Here is a 13,345-nt window from a genome sequence, read left to right as displayed (position 1 = left end):
GAAGGTTTGTATATATGCTCACAATACTGGCCAGGTCACAAAAAAAAAAAAAAAAAAAAAAAAAAAAAAAAGAGTTACTTTACACCACAGATACAAAGTATGTGCTAGAGATCTACACAAGGTGAGGGGAGGCTGATGGTAGGCAGCTGCTGATCCACCTGTCCCTCCTTCTAGTCCTCTTGCACCATTTACTTATAAGATACAGGGACTGCTGAGGGCATTGCACCACCATGGTGTTCTGCTAGTTACCTAAAGATGTTGGGACAGGCTCTTTTTAACGTTTACCCAAATGAAAATCTGGTTAGCTAAATATGTTGTTTTTCTAAATATTGGTGCATGTTTCAGACATTGATATTAGGACTATCCCTCTCCAAAGGCAGCCTCAGTGGCTGTGGCTAGTAATTATATTTGAAACCATGTCCAAAATTAAATGTAACTAGTTGCAAAGCTCACAAATATAATTCTGCTAAACAATCTCCAGAAGAGATTGAACAAGCATATTGAAAATGTAGCTGCACAGACAAAACACAGAGAGGCATTTGTATGGAGCCACTAGTGCTCTAAACATACTTGGCCAGTCGCATGAAGTACACAGAAAACTGACAAAAAGGCTCAACTGCAGCTTATTTTCATCAGTCGTTGTCAAAGTAGCAGGCACTAGCAGGCAGAAAAACATCCTGAGTGGTGTTAAATTTGGCAACATTTTTCAGTTCTGATATTTATCCCTATGGGACAATTGTGTTAGTATTCAAAACCTATTTACTAGTAGGTTTCAACCTGCTAGTGTCAGAGTTTGTCCAGTTGTTTAGGTGCTGATGATGACAGAAAAACTAATAAATAAATAAATAACCTTTTCACTTTTCAGTTTCCTGAATTGTTAAATATAAGAGAAAATGTGCTAGTACAGGAAATAAGTATTCCTTCTTTCCAGCATTCTCCTAATTTCATATTTTCTTCCCATGTCTGGCCTGTGCTTCATTTGTACAGTCATTAAACCAGCCCTCTGAGAGCCATCAACAAGTAGGTTCAACCTGCTGACAGCTGCAAGGCATCATGCATCAAAATAGATTTGTTCAGTACCGTGATGCTGATGATTTAACTCACTGACCTAAAATTATTGGTCTCTGATGGTGGAAAACGTAACCATGAATTACCATGTCTGATTTCAACAAAGTATCTTGCAATTCTATATGCAAATTAAGGATCCACATCGTCCACAATTAAGCAAAGCATGGGTGATGGCTTGCAGCTGGAAATTTTAATCAATAGGAAAGGGAACGTCTCTGGCTCTTCAAAATAAAAGAAAAGAAAGAAGAAAAAAAGGAAAAAAAAAAAAAGAATAAAAAAGAAAAAGAAAAAAAATAGAAAAAAAAAAAAAAAGAAAAAAGAAAAGAAAAGAGAAAAGAGAAAAAAGAGAAAAATCAACCCCTTATGTTTCAATCTTACATGCCTTCATCCTTGGCTACGTGGTTATTAAACACAGTATTCTCTGTCATACCTTTCTTTCTCATTTTATTCTTTCTCAGCCTTTTTAGACCTTGCAAGTGAAATTCCCCAACTGTCAGTCCACTCTGAATTCTTCCTCTTGTTTCCTTTCACCTTTCATGTCATGAACTTCTCACACTTACCGTCAAGGCCCTTTTTAACTGCGTCCATCTACTTCTCTCTTTCATGTTTTCTTGTTTTGCTATTGCGCCAAGAATTTCATTTTATAGATTTTTATTCTGACATCACAGTGAGTTTAGTTTAATTTTCCTTTTAATAAAACTAGAACATAGCTGCCAATACCCACATAAAGGCTTTCATAGTTTATTTTGGAGTCTAGAAAAATCCTAATATTTAAGTGGTATTTATTAAGTGCCTTTCTGTCTAGAAACTTCACAGAATCACAGCACCACAGAGGGGCTGAGGCTGTCAGGGCTCTCTGGAGGCCACCAACCCCAAGCCCTGCCCCAGCAGGGCCACCCAGCACAGGAAGCCCAGGCCCATCTCCAGGCGGCTTTTGGAGATCCCCAAGGAGGAGATCCCACAGCCTCTCTGGGCAGCCTTGCTTCTTGTCCTGGCACTGGGTGTCACTGGAAAGAGCCTGACTCCATCCTCGCTGCACCTTCACTTCAGGTATTTACAGACAGTGATGAGATCCCCCTGAGCCTCCTCTCCAGGCTGAGCAGCCCCAGCTCTCTCAGCCTGCTCATAGAAGAGGAGCTCCAGTCCCTTACTCATCTTGGTGGACAGATGCTGGGCTCTTTCCAGTATGTCCATGTCTCTCTTGCACTGGGGGTCCCAGAACTGGACACAGTGCTACAGGTGTGGCCTCACCAATGCTGAGTAGAGATGTAGTATCACCTCTCTGGACCTGCTGGTGATACTTTGCTTACAGATCAAGAGAAGCTGTTGCATTAGATGCTAATCCTCTGATGATGATGCCTGCTACCACTCCGGATTTACTTCCTAGGTACCTTGGAGGATGAAGAGACTTTTGAGTAAGGCACCAGCCTACAGAAGATCGGGTTTCTGGCTCTCAGCTTTTTAACAACTCTTTCTGTGCCTCAATTGCCATTTTTCAAGTGAGTCATTTGCTGGCTTACAAATATATGTATTACCAGAATAGCTCTAGTAATGTCTATTAGTTGTTCAGTATAATACTTCAACTACAGAGCATAGGCAGCAACATAGCCCAGTGGTTAGGTGCACACTTTGCTCCCTAGATAAATGGCTTTAGTTTTATCCTCTGTGAGAAAATTCTTGGACCTGAGGCAAATCTCTGAGTTCTGCTTCCTCAATCAAATATGTGGGCATTAAACTCCTGGGGAAATCAAATCTCTGTGATGCTAAACTTCAGACATCCTATTACACCTTTTTCACCTTTTTTTTTTTTTTTTTTTTTTTGTGTGTGTGTGTGAATCTATAAAATGTAAGAAGTATACTTAAACAGACAGTGTTTAAAAAACTGAGCAAATATGAAGTCTTGTGTAAATTATTGACTCACACACATGCTCCTCCTTCAGTCCCATTTGGCAATGCATTACCTGCTCCAACTTCTTTTCCTACACTACTACAGCTATGAGAGACATCAGCTAACAAGGGCATTCCTTCCTAGAAGCTACTAATTTCTACCACACTGCCAAGTTGTCCTTCCTTCCCTTCCCTACACCTCAAGTCTCTGCTCCATCCCCAGTTATAGCCTCCAGCCACTGGGCTTCCGAGATTGATTTTATAAATGTAGCTGGCCAGAAAAAGAAATGAGCAGAATTAGGCTAGGCATCGACGTTGTAAAGCATCCCCCTACTGGTCTGCACTGGTATAGTGAGCATTCAGGATGGAAAAGTTCCAGATCTCTAATTAAAGTCTAGGAGTTCAATTAAATTGCAGCATATATCTGGTAGCAGAAGAAGTAAGAGGCAGAAGAATCATAGGACATGGATTGCTGTGGGAAAAAAATAAAAATCAGAGTTAAATAGCCAGGTTAGTAAAATGAAGAAGAATAGTTGAGGTGCATTCCTGCATATCACCATTAATAAGATTAATTTCCACAGGGATTCACAAATTATTGAACACAGATGTAGAAGATCAAGAAGAAGAAAGGATCAGGCATCCAGCTGTCACCATAAAGATAGTATCAGTCACCTGCTTCCTACTAAACCTGATTGGAATCCAAGAGTTTTTTCAGGAGTTTTGAGCAGCCTACCTCAAAAACTTGCACATCAAGAAAAGCATCTCTCAGTCTCACCTAGCAGTCTTAAGGAGCACAGGCCTAGAAATGGCTCCATCAAGAGTGGTGGGTATCCTGTGTCCACGAGGAATATATTGGCAGTGAAATCCAGTGACTAATTCTTTCTTATTCCACATACTTATCAGACCAGTTGGCTGTTGGGTTGGAGAACCATGAAAATTTTCCTGTCAGTGCACATACATTTCTACAAATAACTACAGTGTCCAGAAGACAGGGTGTTTCCTCACTAGCTACCTCTGGTCAAAAGACCTTGTCAAGAGGCAACGTTTATCCTTTTGCCAATCGGCAAAGCATGTGAAGTAGGAACATGCTGCACCAGCCCAAAGGATACAATGAAGGGTGCACTTCCCTTTTGCTTTCCCCTGAAAAGAATTGCTTCTTAAAGCTCTCCCATTCTAGTTTTGCAACATCTCTTTCATCCTCCAGAGCATAATACACAAAGTATAATCTCATCAGAGTGAATACTGGTGCTTTAAAAATCCTGTAGCTCTTAGCAGTATATGCTAGAAATCTTATAGCTGGTGAGCCGAGGTGTTATGACACCTTTTTCTCAAACAAAAAGTTTTAAGAAATCTTTGCCTTCAGTGAATTGGTTATAATGCATGGGCCATGCTCTGTTTTCAGGAAAGGAAATTTCCTTGTCTGAAAGCAGCACTGGGAAAAGCAGCCTTTCTGTTTTTCTGTGTTTTGTGACACTGCATGTCCAGAACAATTATTTGCTTTTACTTACATATAATGAAAGTGCCTTTTGTATCATGCTGTGTTCTTTAAATAAATCCATTTTATTGCTTTTATTACACCCCTGCGAGTTAAAGGAACACTGCCAACAACACAATGGCTAAACAACCATAAAAATTAAACATTATCTTGAGCTATTTTCTTTTTAATGGAAAAAACAGGCAGAACTGTAAAGAAAATCACAGTTGTTGAGTGCATTAAATGGGATTTTATTTTTTTTACATATACTTTGACAGTCTTTGAGAAAGAAAGAATTTCACACGGATATATTTTCTCCAGCTGCTTTCCATCTCTCCAGAGTTAGTCTATTGAGATGAAGTTCCCTTTAACTCCAGGACAAGCTGGCTTGAGAGTTTTGGGGTTAATCATCAGTAGCCTCTGAGAAATAAAGAAGAAAAAAAGACAATTGATGCAGCAGTAACTTTCCCCAAATGCACAAGAAAGATAGGAGCTCATCACAATAGCTTTCAGTGCCTTGGCTTAGTTTGTGGTAAGATGAAATCCTGAGCCTATTGTAGATTGGAAGCACTTGAGACTTGCCGGCTGCTAGCAGATGCTGCAGCATCCTGCATCCAGCAGCAGGGCAGCATTTTGAGGAATGTCTGATCTGTGAGGTCTGACAAGAGGATCGAGCCAGCTGAGACTTTGGCCTCAGTTCTGTACAGATGCCCAGCTCTCTGCTAGCCGGGGCTCAGAGCATCTATGCAGTGCTCAGGCTGGGTAATAACAGCATGAACAGCCCTGCTCACATCTTCATGAAAAGGAGATGGGGTTTGCTGTGCCGTGAGCATCTGTCCAGTGGCTTCCCTCTGGGGAGCTGCAGAGCTTGGGACAAGTTCGCACCAAGTGCACGGCACCAAGACATGAAGAGCTTCAACTCATGAGCACGCTCCAACTCATTATTAGTTTACAGTGTATACACATCTTGATCACATTTGTCTACATTTCTGTGGGGATAAAAAACAAACAAAAAAAAAGTCTTAAAATTGGGAAACTGTCCATCTCAGCTTTTCATATGAGCATGCTGCCATTTTCCAGGGATGGGAAACAGAAAGGAGTAACAACACACATAGACATTTTAACATCTGTATTGTGAGACACTTGTAGTTGTGTTCCTTAACATCACGTGCAGTCCATATTCAGAGAGGTATTTTTATCAGCCCCATACAGGAGCTGCTGGCAGGAAGAAATGTAACTTCATAAAAAATGATAACAAACTGCAATACTCTGACAGTTGCTAAAGAGAGCTAATTTTCCCAAACTGTTTGTATCACAGTCCTGCATGTATTGATTTGCATGCTTTGCAATTCCCCACCAGATGAAATTTTGAAATCTTGACCTCTACCTAAAGATAACACAAAGTAAGGTAATTTAGTGCAAAAAGTGAATGACATCAGCTTTGTGTGGAAAGGATATGAAAAAATCCTTTTTGTGATAGAAAATATGCATAGAATTACTGATGGCTCTTTTCTTTTTAAGGGGAACAGGCAAAGCTGCCGAGGGCCTAAGCTGCAGGTTGGCACCCAGTGCCCCTCTAGGGCACAAAGAGAGCTGTGCTGTATGAACAAATTGCCTGCTTGCACCTGATCGCTGAGAGCACATCACTTTTGCACTGTGAAATGTTATCAGTAAAAGGTAATTACTGAACTCACTTGTACAAATCCACCACCATCAAGCCCCCATCCTACATTGGCTAAACTCAGCACTGTAAAACACAATCACCCCCCGAGAACTTCCAGGGACTTCACTGAACTGAACCAGGCCCCCAGCTGGAAGCAGGCAGTGTGATAGAGCTGTCCTGCACCTGGAGGCCAATCGTCAATATCCAAAATAGAAACAACCATCCTTTGTTGTCAAAAACAAGTGCGTAGTGGCAGTAAGTGCTATTAGAAGTCTTCTGAACCTGTTAGTTTATGGTATCAGATGTAATGATGCTATCCAGGAAGCCAATTCACATCCTTTTATGACAGCCTTGTAACCTACTCACTGAACTGCAAGATCTCAGCTGCTCTAAACTGGTGCAGGTCCACAGAAATCAGCAGAGCTGAGCTTATTTACCATATCTGAGGCTTTGGCTATGGGGTTCTGCCATGAGGGGCATTATCTTTATGCTAATAGCTCTCTCAAGACAGCTGTGGTCTGCAGTAAAGCACCACCAGGACTCCTGACGGAAGAACAAGGCTATTTAAAATCTCATTTTCTTCAAGTTTAGAAATCATCATTTCCTGTTTGTGCTGTAGTTCTGACCCATTTCTTCTGATTGTTCTGCTTCAGAGGAGTTAAATGAACAAAGATCTGTGCAATAATTGGACGGAATTGCAAACCTGAGGAGAGCTCATTTGGTTTCATTCCCAAGAGCAACACTGATTAGATCTGCTGCAAAAAGCCACTTGCATTTAAACAGCTTGAGTTATGATTTCAAGCCCAGTTACAGAGCGGGAGCTCACTTGAGGAAAACCATGCAGATCACACGTGCAAATATAAAACAAAAGGATTCAAAGGACGGCAAAACCAGAAACAAGGAATAAAAGCCTTCAGATGGTACGTGTGCGGTAAGGTGTAGTAAGGCAGAAGGACAGGACTGTGTGCAATACTTTTTAACCCAAAATAAGTGAGCTGTTCCTTGGCTTGCATAAAAATAAATGCAGAATCCACAGCAGCAGGCACTGCGTCCAACTGAAGTCAATGGAAATCATCCTATACATTTGTGTACAGCAGGTTTGGATCCTTAATATGTAAATGAAAACCTTGCCAGCCACCTAAAACCAGTCATTTTTTACAGACAAAATCACAGGACAAACCATTACAGGCTAAATTTTCAAAATAATACTATTTAGTGTTACTGCCAAGGCAAAAGGATGCAGAAGAGTAGACCAAGGCAAAGACAGATGAGGAATCTCCCTGCCTGGTGCCTTGGTGAGCACTCAGAGAAGCCAGCTCGTGCCCCTCTCTGTCAACAGAGAGCTCCGAGGAATGGGGAACACGCGGTCACTGGTCTGCAAGGACACAGCTCAGGGCTCGAGAGAAGTGTGGAAGCTCCCGCTGCCTGCAAGCCTACCTGTGAAGTCTCTTATAATGTCGTGCAAAGCAAACCGCCTGCAGACACGGGCTCAGCGAGCCGTGCAGAAGCACAACAGATGCTCAGGGAGCTGCAGAGGTGGTGCTGTGAATTTTCATGCCACAGTGTTTAACCAAACATGATTGCAAATGCATCCTTCTTAGTGTCTCCCAGGTGACTTGCTTGGGATAAACAGCATACAAGAGGAAACTTATTTTTCACGTCGCTTCTCAAGGCAATCCTCTCTTAGGGAAAATGAAATGATCCTGCTCTCTCCAAGGGGATTTTCAGTGAAAAAAAAGGCACTGACAGGAATGCAGCCCAGCTTCTCCAACTAGAAGAAATGGGCATTTTCAGTCACATAATAGAGGTCCACTAGCAGCAAGCACAGGGAAAGGGAGACAATGATGTGAAATATAAAACAGGGCTTAAAAGCTTGTCTCATCATGCTTTTTGGAAGTCATTGCTGGGCCTTACTAGTGAGCCTGAGGATGCTGAGGGCCTGCAGTCAAATGTTGGTAACCACGGATTAAAGACTTCTCTTTCACAGCTCTTCAATGTCTGTACTTGGATCTAACAACAGATGAGGAGTTGGACTGTACCCTGAAATACCTGAGACATGCTGAGTGGTCAGTATCTCACTGCTTTCTGTGGGTGTTTTGCCAAGTTGTGAGCCTGGAAAGTAAAGAACTGCAGCATTAGAGGAACTAAAGAAAGCATGTGGGAAAGGTACAAGGGGGTGGCAGCTCCAAGCATCTGGTGTGCTGGCTCTGCCTTCAGCAGAAAGCTGTGACCAATGACAACCATGGAGCACAAAGAAGAAGAAAATAAATAATATCCTCTTTATTCCACCTTGGAGTTATTTTAGCCAACACCATCTATATCCATCTCCTGTGCACAAGGCTTGGGGTATTTACATGGCTTTCTGCAAACGGGAAGGTGAACAGGCAGTGACAGTCTTACTTGGTCCCACACCAAGAGGCATCAGGTGGCCTTCAGCACTGTGGTACCACAGGCAGATGTGGTCAACCCCAGCTCATGCAAATCAGACGAGGCAAAGCTGAGATGCTGAAGAAAGTAAAAATGCTTTTGAAAAGCACATATCATTGGTTGAGGCAGGTGGGAGCTGTTGTGTGATGATACCAAGGGAACCACAGCCAGTAATGGCAGAGACACCAGCAGTCTTTGCCAGTGTGAGCGTATCATGGGCAAGCTTGGCATAAACAAGTTTTCTGATAGCTCACAGCAGCGATCACTGCACCCTCTCCCTGATTTACTAAGCCAGTTCCTGGCTCTCACTCTTCTCTTGGCAGTAGAGACAGGATCTTGCTAGATGGCTCTTCTCTGCCTGTCCTTTGAAGGGCTGCCACCTTTGCAGTGTGAGTGCTGTGCTACCCGTGCCCAAGCTCCCTTTGATTTGCACACAGGTGGTTGGTTGGGCCTGTATGATGGCCACAGACCCTCCGCAGCAGCAGCTACCAGCAAAACATTTTTGGAAGCTGATTTTGCTGTACATGAGGAATGAGGAAGGCTGTGCCTCAGCCTCCGTTGGCCTGAGTAGGCACGTGGACTTGCTCTGGGAGTGGCATAGACTGCTTCAGGGATGCTCGAGGTCAAGATTTCAATACAGCTCTGTTGATATCAGTCAGCTATGAACACCTGTCTGGCCCATCTTCCCAATGGGCTGTACACAGACACACAATAAAGAGGGTCTTTGGTGTGCCAGAGTATTGCAGTGCAGGAAGAACCAGCTTTTAAGGAGAGCTTACAGGGGATGACCTTAAAAAGCCATTGTTAGCTCTTCTAATTTTCTCTCTTTAAATCTAGTTTTTCATATGAGGAAAAACTGCAACATTTGTTGTCTACTTCATACTCAGAGGGACAGCAAGGCACCCTAATGCATCTCTCTGGATTAGCAGCCTTCAAAGAGACTGCTACTGGTCTTCTGATGTCTCTTGGAAACTCAAATGAGAAACAGCAGCCCAGCTGCCACTGGGAAAGGGCATTTCCCAGGACAGTGGCCTTTTTGCTGCACAGAAGAAATTCATGAAAACTTTTGGTGGTCAGCAAGTCTGGCAGCTTGAGATGGATCCAGGGAGTTCCTGAAATAGCTTCAGAGGCTGGCAGTGAAACACAAGAACTTGTGAGATTAATCCTGCTGAAATGCTGCACAGCCAATAAGCATTAACCCTGCTTGCACCTGCCTACACACAGAATAACAGATACTAGCCGAGTTGATGCTGGAAATTATGGGAAAGAAAAGAATGTTTTCATATACATGTATTCATAGCAGTTATCTCCCCATTTATTGTCTTACATTGCACTGAAGGTCAAGTTTCATGCCCTGAAGAAACTGTATTCCCAAAGTAAGGTTGTCCTTAAATCCTTTCCTCACTAAGAGACAGGAATTCCTAGAAAGCATTAAGTGCTAGAGGTTTTTCTGCTGAAGTAAGGAGACTGAGTCTTGGCTTCAGAAACTTGTGTCGTGCTACTGAGATACCAAGGAGAAGAGCTCAGCTGTTTCTCCTGCCCCTTGCATTGCCATGTAGCTGTCTTTCAAAGAGAGAAACCTGTAAGTCCTTTGGGCTTTAGCACCCTTTTTCCAGTGATAAATAGTATGTTATTCTTGGGATGTTTCACTTGTCTTGACATTATCCTCAAAGCACAGACTGATCAGTCTGACTACACTACTACATACCAGAGGATGAATTGTGTGCTCCTGCAATTCAGAGGTCTGCAAAGACAGATGTCTCTTTTGTATGGTGATTCCAATTTTGATAGCTCATTCACATGGACTTTTTCAAAAAAGAAAAGAGGATGAGTGTCTTCTACAAAATCAAAACCTCTCAAATGTGAGCAGTCACTATCTATAGTGAAACTCCTTTCAACTTTCACAACTGTAAAATAACAACATAGTATAAAAGTAAGAAAACCAACTTCACAAGCTTCTGATCACTAAACTAAGGCCCCAGCACTCAGCAGAAGCAAGGTGTAATCAGGCCATTCTTGATACTGCAGGAATTGCAGGTATTTTCAAAAATAAATCTCAAAGCCATATCCTACATCCAAACTATTGAGAAGTGGCATCACTGCATATTATTTTTCCTAAAAAAAAAAAAACAAAAAAAAAACATATAGGGTAGGTCAGGTGACTAAATCTCCTCTGTGCTGTTTTCAAAGAATAACCAAAAACTAGGGCAGTGCTCAGGAAATCACTGTAGTCACTTTTCAGGAAGTCTGTAGTCACTTTAACTGTGGCTACATTTTGCTTACACAATGTGCAGAAGTGAACAGCAGAGGGTGTCAGCCTAAAGGAAAACTTGAGTCTACTGTATAGAATATATCCTGTTTGCTATAAATCACACTAAAAAATCACAACATGAGTGCCCTCAAACACCATATCCACCTCAACCAGAGCTTCAGGGTCACTCCCATGCTTTGGGAGACTTTCAGACTCATCAGCCACTTAAATCAGCAAGGAATAAGTGGGTGGGTGGTTCTGAACATCTCCATAACTGCCTGTCCCTTTATGAACCTAGGAGATGGAATTGCTCCTGGCAGGACTGAGCTCCAAGCAAGCAGCCCAGTGCTCTTCTGTGAGAGAGTAGCTTCCTTCTTCTTTGGCTTTGCTGAGGTGGTGGGAGAAAAGAGCCATGAGGGCTTCTTCCTTCTGCTGGTGGAGTACTGCTTGAACAACCATGAAGAGCAACTGTGTCAGGTACAAAAGGAAACCTGTAAAGAACACCACTTAAAAGGTCTGAGCTCCATGCACAGCTGGACCCACCCACAGCTTGCAGATTAAAACAGGTGCTGCTTCCTCAACCAGGAATCCATTCTCTCTATTATCCACCTGAAAGACATGGCTTTCCCATTAAAAAGTGTCAAAATAGTAGTTATGTTAATGTTTTCATTCATTTAATGACTTCTTTAGACTTGAATGTTTTTTCAATGGACCTTGCAGAATGGATAAATGTTACCTTGGTGACTTTCTGGACAGCAGCTCAGACAAATTATTAATGGCACTTTTTCATAGCCTGCCTTGGCATCAGGGGCTAGGGACCAGATCTGGGACGGAGGCCCACCCTCCAGAAGTTGGTGCAGCAAGTTTCACATACAACCCTATTGTCCCTGTTTTTCCTTGCAACTCATGAACCCATGCCTGTCGTATTGAGGTAGGTTTTCCATCCTATTTTCTCATGCCCTCTCCATGGTCACTGACTGTGGTGGTTTTACCGTGCTGGGCAGCTAAACCCCACAACCGCTCTCTCACTCCCCCTCCTTTAGATGAGGAGGGGGAGAAGTAAAGCAAAGAACAACTCACGGGTTGAGATAAGGATAATTTAATTAAAGGGAAATAATTATAATAATTAAATAAAGACTACCATGAACTAAACAATTTAACTAAGGGGAAGTAAAAGGGAAAAGGGGAAAAAGGGAGGAAAACAAACAAACAAAATAAATGAAAGCTATATGGAAGTGCAGAGGAAAGAAATTACTCTCTACTTCCCACAAATGAGCGATGATTGACCACGTCCTTGAAGCAAGGCCTCAACGCACGCAGCCGGTGTTCGAGAGGAGGACCGACGTCTTCTCAACGAGAGCCCACCCCTCCCCTCTTCTTCCTGTTTCCACCTTTTATTGCTGAGTGTGACACCACATGGTATGGAATATCCCTTTGATTGGTTTAGGTCAGCTGCCCTAGTGATGTTTCTCTCCTCACTTTTTGCCCACCCCCTAGGAGGGTTAGAGAAAGGCCCAATGCTGTGCCACTGCTGCTCAGCAGTAGACACAACACCGGTGTGATAACACTGCTGTTCCAGCTACAAGTACAGAGTACGGCACTGAATGGGCTGCTGCCAGGAAAGTTAACATTCCAGCCAGACCCAGTACACTGACACAGGTAAAACCACAGGGTGGCATGGGCTGTGTACCCACTCCACTGTCTTCCTTGCACAGAAGGACACTTCACCCCAATAGCTGAGACACTGCTTTGTACGGGTGTGTGTGTGTGGGAAAAAAGCTATAATAAAAGTTATAATAAAAATAAATAAATAAAAAGAAATTAAAAAAAAAAAAAAAAGTAAAATAAAATATAACTTTCATTTTAATAGCCTACTTTACCTTAGCTACTGCACACCTCTTCTCAGGTCTGTCTTTGCCAGTTTTTGTGAAGGAGTGAATGGACCTGACCTTGCCTCTTTTCCCAGACTTCTTTGAAGTTAAAAAGAGTTTGCCACAGCACATATAAACTGCGTATACACAAATCCTAATATTTACAGGAACAAAAGTTTCGGTGTGAGACACAGCCGATGGTGAGAGATGAAGAATAATGTGTTCATTGCTTTGGCATGCTGTGGACTTCAACATTTTCAGGTCATGGTTAAAACTAATCAGGCCATTGCCTGAATGCATTGATCTCTCTTTAAGTAATATAGGATGGATAGGCTAGGGAAAAGGAGGAAAAAAGGATGCTCAGTTACCAGTCATCCACCAGCTTGTCACCAAGATGTGGTCCAGATTTCAGCCTGTTCAAAGTGTCACACATTTATAGGAGAAAGGCTGCCCACCATGCCCACCAACATGGAGAATAACAGGGCTTATTTAAAAAAGACCTCTTCCTAAGCTTCTCCATCGTGTGTAACCTCTTCCTAAGCTTCTCCATCGTGTGTAACCTATTTCTCTGTGGTAGCAAAATATGCAGTCTCCTGCTGCTCTTTCAGCCAGCATTAAGCAGAAGATTCATGTTACAAACAGAAGAGAGGCAAAGAAAATTAACTTTGTCTATGAAGACATGAAGGAAGCCTTCCTATAGCTTC

This window comes from Aythya ferina (assembly GCF_964211825.1).
Source record: "Aythya ferina genome assembly, chromosome: 1".
NCBI classification, from domain to species: domain Eukaryota; kingdom Metazoa; phylum Chordata; class Aves; order Anseriformes; family Anatidae; genus Aythya; species Aythya ferina.
This window is presented reverse-complemented; position numbering follows the sequence as displayed.